Genomic DNA, 20,070 nt, shown 5'->3' on the forward strand with positions numbered 1-20,070 from the left:
CGAAGACTGAGGAATATGACACTTAACAAATAAGTGATCATTTATTAATATCTTGTTGTCATCTTCCACATTTTTTCTACTTTTTGAGTGGGGATAATATCATGCGGTACAAACATTTCCTGGTCTTCACTAGTGGTATCTAAAATGTGATAAGACTGGCAAGATACTGAAGTACACTGAGCTTTGTTAAGCCAGGATTATACTCAGGCGTTTTTTACGCCAGTGGGAGACGCCGCTGAGGCTTTCACGAAGGCTTTGGTGACTTCAGCGTCTCCGAAAAAAATGCCAGCGACACAGACGCCGCGGAAAGCGAGAAAATTCAAAATGTTGAACTTTTTCTTTCTCCACCGCGACAGACAGAGTGTTTGAGGTCACATGATCTTGTGCACATTTCATAAAAGAGTTTGGTGAAAATCCCCAAAGCCAGCGAATTTGAGTTGCTTTGTGTTTTGAGTGGGGCTAAACATAGGCAGTGGAATGAAAATATGTGTTTATTTCATTTTAAGGCAGCTCCATAAGCTATGGTTAGTTGCACATATATCCTTACAAGTGGCAAAGAAGAAAATCTGCCAATTAAAGCCCCATGGTAATACTAATTAGTAATATTATCAGGTTTTATCAAGTCAATGAACAAGTATAATTTCTATTAATATTTAAGCTGCATGTTTTGACGTTCCTACAAATGTATCTGAGGCTGCTTTTAAGCCGATCTTGAAATTGCAACTAAATGAGTGCGAAGACTGAGGAGAGACGCTTACAAATGCTTTAGTGATCATGTGTAATACATGTAGATAGAACATAGCTAGTATCTTGTTGTCATCTTCTATCTTAAAATTTCAGTTGCCTTTTGAGTGTGGCTACTATCAGGTCATGCGGAATGAACTTTCTCTGACCTTCAGAGCTGATCTTGAAGGTTACTTGTTAGAAATGAGTGCGAAGATTGTGGCAAGCTAGAGACCAAGCGCAACTTTATAGATCATGTATCAGAATAGAAAGTAATCATAAAATAGTGAGTGTCTTGTTGTCATCTTCGATCGTTGAATTTGAGTTGCTTTGTATTTTGAGTGGGGCTAAACATACCCTAGTAAAAAATAAATAGGAAAAAAATAGAAAAAAAATAGGGAAAAAATAAATGCAAAAATATATTTTTTTCCTATTTTTCTCATCCCCAAAAAAGCTATTTAATTGCTATAGTTTTGGAACAAAAAATAGGAAAAAAATAAAGCCACAAATAGTTTTGAAATATATTTTTTTCCTATTTTTCTCGTCCCCTAAAAATAGGAAAAAAATAAAGCCACAAATAGTTTTGAAATATATTTTTTTCCTATTTTTCTCATCCCCCAAAAAAGCTATTTAATTGCTATAGTTTTGGAACAAAAAATAGGAAAAAAATAAAGCCACAAATAGTTTTGAAATATATTTTTTTCCTATTTTTCTCGTCCCCTAAAAATAGGAAAAAAATAAAGCCACAAATAGTTTTGAAATATATTTTTTTCCTATTTTTCTCATCCCCCCAAAAAGCTATTTAATTGCTATAGTTTTGGAACAAAAAATAGGAAAAAAATAAAGCCACAAATAGTTTTGAAATATATTTTTTTCCTATTTTTCTCGTCCCCTAAAAATACCCAAAAAAGCTATTTCAAATAGCATAGTTTTGGAACAAAAATAGGAAAAAAATAGGAGACTTAAATAGCGTTGAAATAAAAATAGTTTATAAATATATTTCAGACATATTTTTTTCTGAAATATATTTCTAACATATTTTTTTTTACAAACCAAATATATTTAAAATCTATTTTAAAAAAAATGGAATATTAATTGAATGATTGGTGTACTGTATAATTGTTTGGTAGCAATTAAATCTCTGTCAAGTTCTACTTTGTAGCACCTTGTTGTACAATATATGCATGTAGGTGCATGTCATGCGCACATGTACAAAATAATTGGATTAGTCGAATCCCCGTCCACATATTACCCGAGTAAAAACTAAAATAGGAATAAAATAGGGGGAAAATAAATACACTAAAATATTTCTATCCTATTTTTCTGCTGCCAGATGTACAAGATAAATAAAATGCAAACACATTTTTATTTCAGTTTGAAACGTTAGAACACTTTATTACATAAAATATCACATGCAATGTACACCCATATGGTGAATGAGAATACTAAACAAACAGTCCACAAACTATTAAAACATATTTACAAAAGTCACACTTACAAAACTTGAGCAGCATTTCATATAGAAAATTTTGGATTTAGAGGTAAGAACGGCCGGTAAATATTATGTATCTTTGGCAAACCGATTGGCATATACCCGTCTTATAAATGATACAAATATTACGCAAAGGTAGTACTAGGTCTTTGTAAACATAAACGCAAGAAAGAAAAAAAATATATCTTTTTCTTCTTCATTAAATTGTTCCCTATATAATCACTGGTAAAAATTGCAGATATTGGGTTCACATATATATATATGTATTAGTTGTGTAAACGAAACTATTATAATGTAAATCTAATCTGAATGTAAGATATTAGAATTTAAAAAAAAAAATGAATTTTCACATTTTTGGCTAATAAAATACTAGCATATATACAGGATGTGAACCAGTATTGAACAGCTTATACATGACTATAAAGTGTTACATGATACAAGTAGCAAGGCTATCTGGCAAGTTTCAACAGTCTAAACAAAATCTTTAAAAATGTCTATAAATGAAAACATGTGAAGGCAAAGGTATAGTTCACATCTATAACAATGTAAAAAGTGTTAATAGCACTGGCAACTTGGTCTATCTGTCAAGTGTCATAAGGATGTCAAACATGAATAGTCTTCAGATGTCTTTAAAACGTTAAATGAATACTAAGACAAAGCTTTATTACTGTTACATGAATACACATCTATAAAGTGTTACATAATACTGGCATCAACTACATAGTACACGTGAGCTGACATGGCAAAGAGTATAGTGAAACAAAGTTATACAAAAATATTCATACGCAGATATAGAATATATATATATATATATACATCAATACATGTATATATGTAATTACGCCGTGAGGTAATTCAATTTGTGTTTGTTAAGATTGCCTTGGTAAAAATTAAGCTGTGTATTGAAGATTTATGTCTCAGATTCATTCCGACCGCGAACACATGTTTGATTGTGACAGGGCGAGGCAACCTGGAAGTACTTGCTGAATGTTTGTTGGACGGCATTATTGGCATCATTTTGAAATGCTTTCCATTAATTACAGATGAACAATAAGTCATTAACCATGTATGATTCTAATACTTTCACCCATGTCTTGCATTTCCTAGATGTGTGTTGGACAGTTCAGTCTAACAAATTAAGACTGTATGTACATGTACTCTAGAAGACAAGGGTGCCAGTGCCACACAGTCCAAGTTGATGACTTTCCAGCAGCCGAAGCTAAGATACCCTGAAGAAGAAAAAATAATAAGTAAAAAAAAAATAAGCAGGTTGTAGTATTCTATTATGCTTTCAAATCAAATCTAGGAAAATTTAAGAGTTGAACGTGGAATGTACACTGTACAAATGAAATTCATGTAAGAACTACAGTTACTTGCATCCTTCACAAATTCATGACATGATAGATGCTTGACTACTTACATGTATGAATTATGATGATTGAATGATGAGCTATACTTTGCAACTATATGGTCATGCATGATGCAATACACCTACATGTGCATGCAGGATCTGCACAGCCAATTGAATGCGGGATTGTGATGGAAAAAAAATCATAACACACATAATATATACAGTGTATGTGACATACAAATGTACGGCTTCTAAGAATCAACTTTGCCATTCAATTTCTGTTAAAAATATGCAAGAAAATCTTGCACGTATGATTTAGGATGATTTATTGGCTTATGAAATTTCTACCTGGCTGTAAAAAGTGTAAAGAATTGCAATTCATTCAAAACGAGTGCAGATCCTGTGCCATGTGTTCAATGGAGATGCTATATATCCTCATGCGTTCACATGTCTTACCAACTACCATGCAGCCAGCACGCGCATGTGGCGGAATCTAGCCTACACTGCACTGCGTTAATTTGCTCAAATATATTTGTGAATGAGTAGACCTACTATAATACGCTAATTCCATTCTTTAATGAGATTCGTCATGTTTGATTGTTCACTTCCAATGAAAAGCCTTACGTAAACACAGATATATAGGTGACTATGTAAATTATGTAGACATACTACTAGGGAATATAATCTACGATCTTCGTCAACTGTGATCAGTTTGATGATGGTTTGGATTTTTTCATGAACCAAATAAATTTACAAAATCAAGATTTAGGTCTACTTAACCAATTTCCTAATTTAATTGTACAGAAAGCAAACTCAATTTCGTATTGAATTGTGTGTAATTTTATTACTCACCTTCAAAATGAAGATCTTTAAAGTAGCTCCAGCAGCTAGCAGTAGCAGTCCAGTGCATGTAGTGCAAAGCAAGTTGATCGTATTTCTCCAACACAAGAGTGCTAGTGTGGGACTGTAGGCCTAATCTTGGTAATAAATTCGATCCTTCATTTTGTTCTTTCAAGTCTTGCCCTGGAATTACTCTTGAAATTGTCCTTTCCTGGTGTAAATCTACCCCTTATTACCCATACTGTGGGTTTTACAGGAAGACAAGTCTGGCGAAATGGCAAAGTAATGATTGAAATATGCGCCGTTGAGCTGATCATCACAGAGTCTGAGTGCAGATTTGAATTTGAAAATAAACTACCGGTTGGCCTATTCGCTTTCTACCACTAGATGGCAGCACACATTTAGTTGTGTTTCATTATGATTCAACATTTTTGAAGAGTACCCTTTCACCTTTGTATTTATTATGGGGAAAATTGTTACAATTACATCCAATTGGATAAGTTCTAGTCACTATAACACTATAGTAGTAAGCTAATTCTTTTGCTAATTACATACTTTTTTACTTGAAATATTCAAAATCGATAGTCATTTCATTTAAAGATAAAATTAAAACATTCTTAATTCTTGATTAAATGTTCACAGGCCTATACGATATATTTATGCTCCCTTAAAATGTTCACAGGCCTACGAAATAATTATGCTCCCTTAAAGGAAGAGTTGAGTTCTAAGGAGGGCCAGTAATTTGTCCAAATCTTCTTTGAATTTATTTATTTTTTCATTTTAAAAGACGAAATATCGCAATTTTTGTTAACATTATAGTTATATTGTGAAATATGTTTTGAATTGTGCAAATATATATTTATAAAGTGTAAACAAGTTTCAACAACCTTAAAAATCAAATATCGGCCTATATTAAAAGCAAAAAGGTGACAAAATCCATTAAGTCTGTGAACATAGTAAACAAAATATAGGGAAAAAATGGTGATAAAAAAATTAAGTCCCTAACCCTAAAAAAATAGGAAGAAAATGGGTGAGAAAATTGAAGTCCAAAAACATAGTAAAAAAATAGGAAGAAAATGGCAGAGAAAAATCTAAGTCCAAAAACATAGTAAAAAAATAGGAAGAAAATGGCAGAGAAAAATATAAGTCCAAAAACATAGTAAAAAAATAAGAAGAAAATGAGTAAGAAAATCTAAGTCCAGAAACATAGTAAAAAAATAGGAAGAAAATGAGTAAGAAAATCAAAGTCCAGAAACATAGTAAAAAAATAGGAAGAAAATGAGTAAGAAAATCTAAGTCCAAAAACATAGTAAAAAAATAGGAAGAAAATGGCAGAGAAAAATCCAAGTCCAAAAACATAGTAAAAAAATAGGAAGAAAATGGCAGAGAAAATATAAGTCCAAAAACATAGTAAAAAAATAGGAAGAAAATGCCAGAGAAAAATCTAAGTACAAAAACATAGTAAAAAAATAGAAAGAAAATGAGTAAGAAAAATCAAAGTCCAGAAACATAGTAAAAAAATAGGAAGAAAATGGCAGAGAAAAATTTAAGTCCAAAAACATAGTAAAAAAATAGGAAGAAAATGGCAGAAAAAATCTAAGTCCCAAAACATAGTTAAAAAATAGGAAGAAAATGGGTGAAAAAATCAAAGTCCAGAAACATAGTGAAAAAATAGGACAAAATCTGGTGACAAAAAAACTAAGTCGAAAAGAATAGGGAAAAAATAGTAAGAAATAGGTAAAAAATAGGAAGAAAATGGCAGAAAAAAATCCAAGTCCAAAAACATAGTAAAAAAATAGGAAGAAATAGGTAAAAAATAGTTATCAAACCACCAATTCCTAGAAATACAAAAAAAATAGGCTGTCATATGCTATTTTTAATCTATTTTTAATAAAAAATAGTGTTTAAATAGGGTACATTCACATAAAAATAGGAAATAAATAGTGAAAAATAGGAAAAAAATATATTTTTCCAGAGCCCATTTTGACTAGGGTAGGCAGTGGAATGAAAATATGTGTTTATTTCATTTTAAGGCAGCTCCATAAGCTATGGTTAGTTGCACATAATATATCCTTACAAGTGGCAAAGAAGAAAATCTGCCAATTAAAGCCCCATGGTAATACTAATTAGTAATATTATCAGGTTTTATCAAGTCAATGAAAAAGTATAATTTATATTAATATTTATAAGCTGCATGTTTTGACGTTCCTACAAATGTATCTGAGGCTGCTTTTAAGCCGATCTTGAAATTGCAACTAAATGAGTGCGAAGACTGAGGAGAGACGCTTACAAATGCTTTAGTGATCATGTGTAATACATGTAGATAGAACATAATTATGTGTTCTAGTATCTTGTTGTCATCTTCTATCTTAAAATTTCAGTTGCCTTTTGAGTGTGGCTACTATCAGGTCATGCGGAATGAACTTTCCCTGACCTTCAGAGCTGATCTTGAAGGGGCATATTAGAAATGAGTGCGAAGATTGTGGCAAGCTAGAGACCAAGCGCAACTTTATAGATCATGTATCAGAATAGAAAGTAATCATAAAATAGTGAGTGTCTTGTTGTCATCTTCGATCTTTGAATTTGAGTTGCTTTGTATTTTGAGTGGGGCTAAACATAGGCAGTGGAATGAAAATATGTGTTTATTTCATTTTAAGGCAGCTCCATAAGCTATGGTTACTTTTGCACAGAATTCCTAACACGTGGCAGTGGATGTGTGTATTGATAAGAAAAGAAAATCTGCCAATTAAAGCTCATGATAATATTTACTTATTTGTCAAATAATCATTAGGTTTTATCAAATCACTGAAAAAGTATGTGTACCATACTCCATTTTTTTAAAACTAATTTTTAAGCTGCATATATATGTTTTGACGTTCCTACAAATGCATCAAAGCTGATTTTGAAATTGCAATTAAATAAGTGCGAAAACTGGAGTGAGACGCTTACAAATGCTTTATTGATCACATACAAGTAATAGATAGAATATAATTATGTGATATTAAGTATCTTGTTGTCATCTTTTATCTTAAAATTTCAGTTGCCTTTTGAGTGTGGCTACTATCAGGTCATGCGGAATGAACTTTCCCTGACCTTCAGAGCTGATCTTGAAGGGGCATATTAGAAATGAGTGCGAAGATTGTGGCAAGCTAGAGACCAAGCGCAACTTTATAGATCATGTATCAGAATAGAAAGTAATCATAAAATAGTGAGTGTCTTGTTGTCATCTTCGATCTTTGAATTTGAGTTGCTTTGTATTTTGAGTGGGGCTAAACATAGGCAGTGGAATGAAAATATGTGTTTATTTCATTTTAAGGCAGCTCCATAAGCTATGGTTACTTTTGCACAGAATTCCTAACACGTGGCAGTGGATGTGTGTATTGATAAGAAAAGAAAATCTGCCAATTAAAGCTCATGATAATATTTACTTATTTGTCAAATAATCATTAGGTTTTATCAAATCACTGAAAAAGTATGTGTACCATACTCCATTTTTTTAAAACTAATTTTTAAGCTGCATATATATGTTTTGACGTTCCTACAAATGCATCAAAGCTGATTTTGAAATTGCAATTAAATAAGTGCGAAAACTGGAGTGAGACGCTTACAAATGCTTTATTGATCACATACAAGTAATAGATAGAATATAATTATGTGATATTAAGTATCTTGTTGTCATCTTCTATCTTAAAATTTCAGTTGCCTTTTGAGTGTGGCTACTATCAGGTCATGCGGAATGAACTTTCCCTGACCTTCAGAGCTGATCTTGAAGGGGCATATTAGAAATGAGTGCGAAGATTGTGGCAAGCTAGAGACCAAGCGCAACTTTATAGATCATGTATCAGAATAGAAAGTAATCATAAAATAGTGAGTGTCTTGTTGTCATCTTCGATCTTTGAATTTGAGTTGCTTTGTATTTTGAGTGGGGCTAAACATAGGCAGTGGAATGAAAATATGTGTTTATTACATTTTAAGGTGGCTCCATCAGCTATGGTTACTTTTGCACCGAATTCCTAACACGTGGCAGTGGATGTGTGTTGATAAGAAAAGAAAATCTGCCAATTAAAGCTCATGATAATATTTACTAATTTGTCAAATAATCATTAGGTTTTATCAAATCACTGAAAAAGTATGTGTACCATACTCCATTTTTTTAAAACTAATTTTTAAGCTGCATATATATGTTTTGACGTTCCTACAAATGCATCAAAGCTGATTTTGAAATTGCAATTAAATAAGTGCGAAAACTGGAGTGAGACGCTTACAAATGCTTTATTGATCACATACAAGTAATAGATAGAATATAATTATGTGATATTAAGTATCTTGTTGTCATCTTCTATCTTAAAATTTCAGTTGCCTTTTGAGTGTGGCTACTATCAGGTCATGCGGAATGAACTTTCCCTGACCTTCAGAGCTGATCTTGAAGGGGCATATTAGAAATGAGTGCGAAGATTGTGGCAAGCTAGAGACCAAGCGCAACTTTATAGATCATGTATCAGAATAGAAAGTAATCATAAAATAGTGAGTGTCTTGTTGTCATCTTCGATCTTTGAATTTGAGTTGCTTTGTATTTTGAGTGGGGCTAAACATAGGCAGTGGAATGAAAATATGTGTTTATTTCATTTTAAGGCAGCTCCATAAGCTATGGTTACTTTTGCACAGAATTCCTAACACGTGGCAGTGGATGTGTGTATTGATAAGAAAAGAAAATCTGCCAATTAAAGCTCATGATAATATTTACTTATTTGTCAAATAATCATTAGGTTTTATCAAATCACTGAAAAAGTATGTGTACCATACTCCATTTTTTTAAAACTAATTTTTAAGCTGCATATATATGTTTTGACGTTCCTACAAATGCATCAAAGCTGATTTTGAAATTGCAATTAAATAAGTGCGAAAACTGGAGTGAGACGCTTACAAATGCTTTATTGATCACATACAAGTAATAGATAGAATATAATTATGTGATATTAAGTATCTTGTTGTCATCTTTTATCTTAAAATTTCAGTTGCCTTTTGAGTGTGGCTACTATCAGGTCATGCGGAATGAACTTTCCCTGACCTTCAGAGCTGATCTTGAAGGGGCATATTAGAAATGAGTGCGAAGATTGTGGCAAGCTAGAGACCAAGCGCAACTTTATAGATCATGTATCAGAATAGAAAGTAATCATAAAATAGTGAGTGTCTTGTTGTCATCTTCGATCTTTGAATTTGAGTTGCTTTGTATTTTGAGTGGGGCTAAACATAGGCAGTGGAATGAAAATATGTGTTTATTACATTTTAAGGTGGCTCCATCAGCTATGGTTACTTTTGCACCGAATTCCTAACACGTGGCAGTGGATGTGTGTTGATAAGAAAAGAAAATCTGCCAATTAAAGCTCATGATAATATTTACTAATTTGTCAAATAATCATTAGGTTTTATCAAATCACTGAAAAAGTATGTGTACCATACTCCATTTTTTTAAAACTAATTTTTAAGCTGCATATATATGTTTTGACGTTCCTACAAATGCATCAAAGCTGATTTTGAAATTGCAATTAAATAAGTGCGAAAACTGGAGTGAGACGCTTACAAATGCTTTATTGATCACATACAAGTAATAGATAGAATATAATTATGTGATATTAAGTATCTTGTTGTCATCTTCTATCTTAAAATTTCAGTTGCCTTTTGAGTGTGGCTACTATCAGGTCATGCGGAATGAACTTTCCCTGACCTTCAGAGCTGATCTTGAAGGGGCATATTAGAAATGAGTGCGAAGATTGTGGCAAGCTAGAGACCAAGCGCAACTTTATAGATCATGTATCAGAATAGAAAGTAATCATAAAATAGTGAGTGTCTTGTTGTCATCTTCGATCTTTGAATTTGAGTTGCTTTGTATTTTGAGTGGGGCTAAACATAGGCAGTGGAATGAAAATATGTGTTTATTACATTTTAAGGTGGCTCCATCAGCTATGGTTACTTTTGCACCGAATTCCTAACACGTGGCAGTGGATGTGTGTTGATAAGAAAAGAAAATCTGCCAATTAAAGCTCATGATAATATTTACTAATTTGTCAAATAATCATTAGGTTTTATCAAATCACTGAAAAAGTATGTGTACCATACTCCATTTTTTTAAAACTAATTTTTAAGCTGCATATATATGTTTTGACGTTCCTACAAATGCATCAAAGCTGATTTTGAAATTGCAATTAAATAAGTGCGAAAACTGGAGTGAGACGCTTACAAATGCTTTATTGATCACATACAAGTAATAGATAGAATATAATTATGTGATATTAAGTATCTTGTTGTCATCTTCTATCTTAAAATTTCAGTTGCCTTTTGAGTGTGGCTACTATCAGGTCATGCGGAATGAACTTTCCCTGACCTTCAGAGCTGATCTTGAAGGGGCATATTAGAAATGAGTGCGAAGATTGTGGCAAGCTAGAGACCAAGCGCAACTTTATAGATCATGTATCAGAATAGAAAGTAATCATAAAATAGTGAGTGTCTTGTTGTCATCTTCGATCTTTGAATTTGAGTTGCTTTGTATTTTGAGTGGGGCTAAACATAGGCAGTGGAATGAAAATATGTGTTTATTTCATTTTAAGGCAGCTCCATAAGCTATGGTTACTTTTGCACAGAATTCCTAACACGTGGCAGTGGATGTGTGTATTGATAAGAAAAGAAAATCTGCCAATTAAAGCTCATGATAATATTTACTTATTTGTCAAATAATCATTAGGTTTTATCAAATCACTGAAAAAGTATGTGTACCATACTCCATTTTTTTAAAACTAATTTTTAAGCTGCATATATATGTTTTGACGTTCCTACAAATGCATCAAAGCTGATTTTGAAATTGCAATTAAATAAGTGCGAAAACTGGAGTGAGACGCTTACAAATGCTTTATTGATCACATACAAGTAATAGATAGAATATAATTATGTGATATTAAGTATCTTGTTGTCATCTTTTATCTTAAAATTTCAGTTGCCTTTTGAGTGTGGCTACTATCAGGTCATGCGGAATGAACTTTCCCTGACCTTCAGAGCTGATCTTGAAGGGGCATATTAGAAATGAGTGCGAAGATTGTGGCAAGCTAGAGACCAAGCGCAACTTTATAGATCATGTATCAGAATAGAAAGTAATCATAAAATAGTGAGTGTCTTGTTGTCATCTTCGATCTTTGAATTTGAGTTGCTTTGTATTTTGAGTGGGGCTAAACATAGGCAGTGGAATGAAAATATGTGTTTATTACATTTTAAGGTGGCTCCATCAGCTATGGTTACTTTTGCACCGAATTCCTAACACGTGGCAGTGGATGTGTGTTGATAAGAAAAGAAAATCTGCCAATTAAAGCTCATGATAATATTTACTAATTTGTCAAATAATCATTAGGTTTTATCAAATCACTGAAAAAGTATGTGTACCATACTCCATTTTTTTAAAACTAATTTTTAAGCTGCATATATATGTTTTGACGTTCCTACAAATGCATCAAAGCTGATTTTGAAATTGCAATTAAATAAGTGCGAAAACTGGAGTGAGACGCTTACAAATGCTTTATTGATCACATACAAGTAATAGATAGAATATAATTATGTGATATTAAGTATCTTGTTGTCATCTTCTATCTTAAAATTTCAGTTGCCTTTTGAGTGTGGCTACTATCAGGTCATGCGGAATGAACTTTCCCTGACCTTCAGAGCTGATCTTGAAGGGGCATATTAGAAATGAGTGCGAAGATTGTGGCAAGCTAGAGACCAAGCGCAACTTTATAGATCATGTATCAGAATAGAAAGTAATCATAAAATAGTGAGTGTCTTGTTGTCATCTTCGATCTTTGAATTTGAGTTGCTTTGTATTTTGAGTGGGGCTAAACATAGGCAGTGGAATGAAAATATGTGTTTATTACATTTTAAGGTGGCTCCATCAGCTATGGTTACTTTTGCACAGAATTCCTTACACGTGGCAGTGGATGTGTGTATTGATTAGAAAAGAAAATCTGCCAATTAAAGCCCATGGTAAAATTTACTAATTAGTCAATTAATCACAAGCATATACATGTAATTATGTGATAGTATTAAGTATTTTGTTGTCATCTTCTATCTTAAAATTTCAGTTGCCTTTTGAGTGTGGCTAATATCAGGTCATAAGGAATGAACTTTCCCTGACCTTCAGAGCTGATCTTGAAGGACATTATCTGAAATGAGTGCAAAGAGACCCAACTTCCCAAGTGCAGCTTTATTGATCATGTATCAGAATAGAAAGTAATCATGCAATAGTAGTGTCTTGTCAGCTATCTTTGAGTTGCTTTTTTGAGTGGGGCTAATTCCAGGTCCTGTAGAAAATCACACCATTATGATTTGTTGTTAAATGAGAATTAAACAGATTTTCTGTTTTCCAAATATTATATTTAAATTTAAATTTAAAGTGTCAAAAGTGCCACCTATTTCACAGTATTAGGGATCCTTAAGGTGTGTTTCTAGATCCTACCTTGAGCATCAATGCACTGGCAGTCAGATGACTAGGAAGCTTCCTTATGTGAACATTGTGTAACGTTTATAGTCAAATGGAGACTTTAGGCTAACTTTATTAGGCTTACCAGTTGATCACCGCTATGTATACCGGTAATGTTTTGCATATCAACTTGGGACTTAGGAGCCAACTGTGATCAGGTCCTCAGTTTGCTAGGACCAGATGATAAGAACACGTTCATATGTGTAAATTGTGTAAACTAAAGTTTGCAAGTCAAATACTTTAGGCCAATGTTTGCTCTGTTTCCAGGTAAACTTATATGCCATGATAGGCCAATGTGTAATGTTTTGCATATCAATTATTGACTTATGGGCAATTATAATCAGGTCCACAGTTGGCTTGGGTCAGATGACCAGGAAGCATCCTCACGTGTAAATTGTGTAAACTGAAGTTTGTAGGTCAAATGGGGACTTTTGGCCAACTTTACTTGGCTCATCAGTTGATCAGGGCATGATGACTCGTCAAAGGACCGCTATGTATAATGCAGGGCTTTTCAACCTGCGGCCCTCGGGACCATTTTGTGCAGCCCGCGAGACCTTCATGACAAAATAGTTTTAAAGCTATCAATCAATAATATGCAAATTTCATGTTCATTAAATCGACATCCATGTATTTTTGGTATTTGCAATACTACTCGTATGCATGCCCCCTTTTTATGACAGAAAATGGCAAAAAATACATTTGGCTTGAAAATAAGTTGCACAAAGATATTTCCCCTTGAACCTGGTTCACACGATTGCAGCCCGCGGTTGTTGAAAAGCCCTGGTATAATGTTTTGCATATCAACTTGGGCCTTACTAGCCAACTGTGATGAGGTCCTCAGTTTGCTAGGACCAGATGATGAGGAAGCATCAACATGTGTTAATTGTGTACTAAAGTTTGCAGGTCAAATGGGGACTTGGCCAACCAACTTTGCTAGGTTCCCCAGTAGAGTTATTATTATATAGGCCATGATTGGCAAATCATACTGTTTTGCATATCAAGTGGTGACTTATGGGCAATTTTAATCAGGTCCTCAGTTGGCTTGGGTCAGATGACCAGGAAGCATCCTCACGTGTACATTGTGTAAACTGAAGTTTGCATGTCAAATGGAGACTTTTGACCAACTTTACTGTTGCTAAGCAAAACATTAAATACAAATATATTACTTAGTGGTCCTTTGACGAGTCATCATGGTCCTGATGAACTGGTGAGCTGAGTAAAGTTGGCCTAAAGTTCCCATTTTACCTGTAAACTTTAGTTTACACAATGTACACATTAGTGCCCTGCGGGGCAAGACTTTCTTCTACCCCGACCCGGCACTACCCCAGTTTCATCAGCCCCGACCCGTAATTTTTCACCCTACCCAGAAAGTTTTTTTCTTGGACCAGACCGGACTGGACCGGGCATTTTTGCAGGGGTGTGATTTCTCTGGTTTTCTGGATTTTGAAATTTGATTTTTGTTTTTGTGGATTTTGTTGGTGTTGATTTTTTAATTTCTTTCTCTTAAAAGTGTTTAAAGCCTCTCCAAATGTCTAGTAAAATCCATAAAAGGGGTGGGGTTACCCCTTTCCTGGACCCCGGCGGTGAGGATGCTCGCTTCGCTCTATATTTGGATCTTCCTGGATTTTTTTCCAACCCTCAATCACACCCCTGATTTTTGTCACGGCCCGTAAACGTATGTCTATTTTGAAAATTATGCGTAAAATCACAATTTACATTCTGTAATAGGCAGTTTTTATTCTGAAATAAGCATATTCAACAAAAAAATAAATTACAACAATTTCAACGGAATACATCCATTGTGAAATGCTGATGGTTTTTATTTAGTTTTGGGGTGGTTATATTGAGTTTGGACTAATTTTGTTTAAAAATCAAAATTTACCCGAATGCAAATTCAACCCGCCCATGGACTGCCCCGAAAATGTTTGCCCCGACCCGGACAGGACTGTAAATTTGACTAAAAATCCTTACCCGACTTGGGTTTTGGTCCAGGTCGGTCCGGGGACATTCGGGGTTTCTGGGTGTTTCGTATGGCTCTAGTACACGATGCTTCCTCAACATCTGGTCCTAGCCAACTGAGGTTCTCATCACCCCAGAATCCACAGTGATATTTATTTTCTATTTTCTTGTTGCAGATACTTCCTGTAACTTGTTCGAAATCATGGTAAGTTTGTTTTTGTATTCATTGAACATTTGTTTGAAAATAATTACCATATGAATTGAAAAACAATTTGCAGGGACATGCTATAACTCAAGTCTGCTATGTACAATCATGGGGTGAGGCTACATGCTCTTGAGATGCATTACTTAAGGGAGCATTTATGATAAATGGGATTTTGTACACTGCTTGTTTTGAAATTAAAGGCCAAAAGTGATTTCTGCATAATTTTGTCAATCATTTGTGACTCGACACAGTCAAATGAGGTGGATGTCGGCATAATTTAATCATTTTGAATTATAACAACATGTTATTTTGATTTAATGTGTTTATATCATGTGAAATGAATATATGCCAAATTTGACTTGCATCTCCAATTCCTTTCCCGAGAATTACAACTTTTCTTTCATTTTTCTATTTATCGGAGTCGACACCAATTAATTACAAGGGTGCTGAATTCTGCACCATCTGTTGTAATCCTTGACCATTAAAAGATGTACGCTTTTAAAAATGATCGTTTAGGTATTTAAAAGTGTTAAAGCGACTACGACGTGAAAATGTCAATTAGCCTCATCCCCAGTGTGCTTTTACCAAAATGTGGATTTTCTTCATTTTCCAGGGGGGGTTGTCATGTTTGTGCTTTTTTTTCTTCATAGATTTTTGAATTTCATCACATTTTGAGTGTAATCAGTTGATAAACCCAAGATAAAAATATGAAGATATTGTCAAATGCCCCTTTAACTCTCAAGAGCACATAACTTTGAATTTCCAATTCAAGGCATTCCAGAAAAGCAATCTGAAATTTATCATAACTCTGGAAAGGAATGTAATAAATTAATGATTTTGGTATCAAAATGATCCTAGACTTGTGGAGAATGCATTACAGGTATTAACAAAATCTGAAGTTGGTCAACGCACATCATCATCAGCCTCATTTACCCGCGTTGGGTCACATTTATTATTCTAGAAAATATTTTTGAATAACATGCTCCCTTAAAGATAAAGTTGAGTTCTGGTCATGTGATTGCATTGTGAAAGAAACGGTGTGGAATCTATCAGAAAAGGTTGATCATCTAGTATATAAGTATTCGTGTGTATTGCAAGGTTCTGGAATCATCAAAATGATGAGACATTTGGCCAAAGCTTGGCAAAGTTACAATCACTGTACACAGAATGATGTATATGGGACTACACGAGCACATGGCGAAAAAAACCTACCCCCCGATTTTTACGTATTTTATGTCATATTTAGAATATGAAGGCATTTGAAGAGCCATGCTTTTCAGGGAACATGTTTAATCTGATGTTCTTCCACAATGATAACGCTCACAAATTATATTTTACCTCTTCCCAGAACTCAACCTTCTCTTTAAGGAAATGCTCTACCCTATTGGTCATTCAGTCACAAACAAAATATGATAAGCATGGTCTAGTGTGAAGGTTTAATGACAACTAAGTGTGTATTCCTTTTGTTTACACCAATCCGGCCAAGCCATTATTACTGTGGTGTCCCCGCTGTCAAACTGCTGTGTCCCGAGAGAGGGGGTTCATATCCTTTCATGGGATTGATGCATACATAATACAACACAATTGATCTATTGCAATGTGCAATCACGTATTAATTTGCAGAATCAAAATGTACCGTGCTGATTCAGTTGTGGTTCCGTCAACAGAGGGCCAAATACAGTAAACGCTCGACGGGTTGGTGTATAGAATGCATAACATGCACTTCAAACATCTGCTTTATTATTTTTAATTATAGGTATTGAAATGTATAGAGCATTTCATGACTGACCAACATTTTAATGCTCTTCACTTTAATTATTTTAAGAACCATATGACTTGCAAAAGTATAACTGTAATATTTAAATTTGTTGTCACCGCCCTTTAAATCTTTCACAGAAAGTTTCACTGAAACTATAAGTACTGTTAGGCTTTGACGAACGACCATATGCTTTGGGTAGTTTAGTCCGTTACCTTAAGCTTTCTGTTTATTTGATAAACTTATACTGACTGGTGATGAAACATTGCCATTTTGATCTCCTGCTGTATTACTGAGAAATTGCTTTCAAAAAGCTGATTAAATATGATTCAGTTTCATTAGAGTTCTGCTGTCCCATCACTTTGGATGTTACTAAATACTGTACTAACCCCATTATAGTCCCACCTAAATTTACACTGGAATGAACTTGAATTTAGAGGGTGGGATCAAAATCCCATTTTGATCCTAACAAAAAAAAACACAAGCATCAAAATGTCAGCCTTTTCTGACGTAAATGAATTCCAGATATTTTCAAGTGTCAAATGAGGTGTGTGATTAACAAAGATCTGCAAATGAACTGAAGCATAATCACAAGAGAAACTACCAAAACAGTAATAATAGCAAAAACTGCTTGTAACTAGAATTGTCTTCCAGCAAAGAGCTTCTAAGGTGGGATTATAATTGAACATGGGTCTACTCAGGTCAGTATGGCAATAGTCCATAGAATAGATGAAGTCCAGGCAATATCAGCATTACATCTGTGAGAAATTTCTGAAACTTTTGCATGTTGAAAGTACATGTAGGTGTACATGTAGATCATATCGAAGATCTCTATCTTGGTTGCAGTTAATCTTGACTTGAATCAATACCTCATCAAATCATTGACTTGCATGTATTATACAGGAACGATCAAGAAGGCGGGTTTCCCCAGAGCAAGTGGCAAAGAAGTGGTGTCAAATATCACAGGATCAGTCAGGGTTTCAGAAGAAATACATCAACCAATACATTGGTATTTTTTTATCACTGGCATTGTCCCTTTAATGCCATTTTCATCTTCATCTATATTTTGGTTTGTTAATTTCCTAAAACTTCATATATGTTTTGGTTTGGTTCCAAAACTTCGTTATTTTGGTTTGTTTCCTAATTTCTTCGTGTTTTTTGGAAGTTCTCTGAATCTTCATTGATGCGTTGTTTTTTTAGGCAAAAAAAAAAGAGGTTCGTCTCAAGTTCCACAGGTTCAAAACCCAAAGCGCTATGCATTTTTGTTTGTTTTTTGGTTTAGTCTAAAAAAGTTATGCGGGAGTGTCGTGGTCGAGTGGTTTAAGGCGCTTGACTGGAGATGCACTAATATCCTTTGGCAAGATATTAACCTGCACTTGCTACTCTCCACCCAGGTGTTAAATGGGTACCCAGCAGTAGGATGCGGCCGTCATTGTTTGTCAAACAGTTTTTTGAGCATCAAGTAACGCCTGGCTGGAATGCTCCCCAGGGAGTGGAGATCGTGCACAGTGTGTGCGGGCAAGCACTGAATCCTATGACCGGGCTAATAGTATATTTGTAAAGCGCTTAGAGACATTTGTATTTAAGCGCTATATAAAAGCTTAATATTATTATTATTATTATGCGCTCGTGGAAATTCCTTTTTTTATTGCATTTTTAGCCCACTTTTTTTTCTATTTTTTTGCTGCTTTGTGGCCATATTTTTATTTTTGCATATCAACTGGGGACTTAAGAGCCAACTGTGATCAGGTCCTCAGTTTGCTAGGACCAGATGATAAAGACGCAGTCATATGTGTAAATTGTGTAAACTAAAGTTTGCAAGTCAAATAGAGACTTTAGGCCAAGGTTTGCTCTGTTTCCAGGTAAACTTATATGCCATGATAGGCCAATGTGTAATGTTTTGCATATCAATTATTGACTTATGGGCAATTTTAATCAGGTCCACAGTTGGCTTGGGTCAGATCATGGACCTATTACGGATGGACATTCAACGTGATTCTTTCTTTGATCCAATGATAGTCACCGCCTTCTGATTATGTGCATCTTAATGAGAACATTCGGCTGTTTTAACAATAACGACTGCGTAAGCATTTTCGGGCATTGACAAAGGAGCAGTTTCCCTCTCTTGGGTTTTGTTTGGATGGTGTGCTCTGTAAGAGTATGTCTTCAATAAAAACATCCCCAATGGGGAGCAGCAAAGTTGAAAAGCAGACGATTTTGGTGATATGAAATGTATTATTACTGATTCGCACACTTTCGCACACACCCATGACCCTATAAAACAATTAGAAGGCTATGATCTTTATAAGCCCCGTGTGTTATAATTCTGGAATATTATGAGGAAATTGGGGAAAACGGGATTTTAAATCACAAACAATCCAAACAAAACCTATCTGGTAATATCAACATGTTTTTCAAAAATAGAACACAGTATATGGAATAACAATTTCCGATTATAGGCCAGAACTGCACATCGATTTTCCATGATTTAGGCGAGTTATTATCTTCTGCGCATGTAGATTAACATGTGTAAAATCACTATCTTGATTCTGTCCCGGCTTTTTGGCGGCGACCATGATGAGATCAAAGTGAAGAAACATTTACGGAATGTTATTGAGACGACATTGACGTAGACAATCACAATGAATTTGTTAAGAAAACGATGAATGTCCATCCGTAATAGGTCCATGGTCAGATGACCAGGATCGACGCATCCTCATGTGTACATTGTGTAAACTGAAGTTTGTAGGTCAAATGGGGACTTTTGGCCAACTTTACTTAGATCTGTGTTTTGGTTTGTTTCCTTATATCAATGCTTTGGTTTGTTTACTGACATCCATGTTTTGGTTTGTTTCCTTATATCCATAATTTGTTTCCTTATTTCCATAGTTTGTTTCCTTATATCCATAGTTTGTTTCCTTACATCCATGTTTTAGTTTGTTTACTGACATCCATGTTTTGGTTTGTTTACTGACATCCATGTTTTGGTTTGTTTCCTTATTTCCATAGTTTGTTTCCTTATATCCATAGTTTGTTTCCTTACATCCATGTTTTAGTTTGTTTACTGACATCCATGTTTTGGTTTGTTTACTGACATCCATGTTTTGGTTTGTTTCCTTATTTCCATAGTTTGTTTCCTTATATCCATAGTTTGTTTCCTTACATCCATGTTTTGGTTTGTTTACTGACATCCATGTTTTGGTTTGTTTACTGACATCCATGTTTT

The 20,070-nt window shown here is 34.2% G+C and overlaps 1 long non-coding RNA gene across 1 annotated transcript; it reads right to left on the reverse strand.

Moving 5' to 3' along the window:
• Positions 1 to 2,091: 2,091 nt before the first annotated feature.
• Positions 2,092 to 5,214, reverse strand: LOC115928127. Its single transcript, XR_004065905.1, has 2 exons — positions 4,419 to 5,214; positions 2,092 to 3,444 (listed from the first exon to the last, which is right to left on the reverse strand). It is a non-coding gene; the product is annotated as an uncharacterized LOC115928127 (long non-coding RNA).
• Between the last annotated feature and the right edge of the window lie 14,856 nt (positions 5,215 to 20,070).

Source organism: Strongylocentrotus purpuratus, unplaced genomic scaffold (assembly GCF_000002235.5).
Source record: "Strongylocentrotus purpuratus isolate Spur 01 unplaced genomic scaffold, Spur_5.0 spur5_scaffold_21, whole genome shotgun sequence".
NCBI lineage: Eukaryota > Metazoa > Echinodermata > Echinoidea > Camarodonta > Strongylocentrotidae > Strongylocentrotus > Strongylocentrotus purpuratus.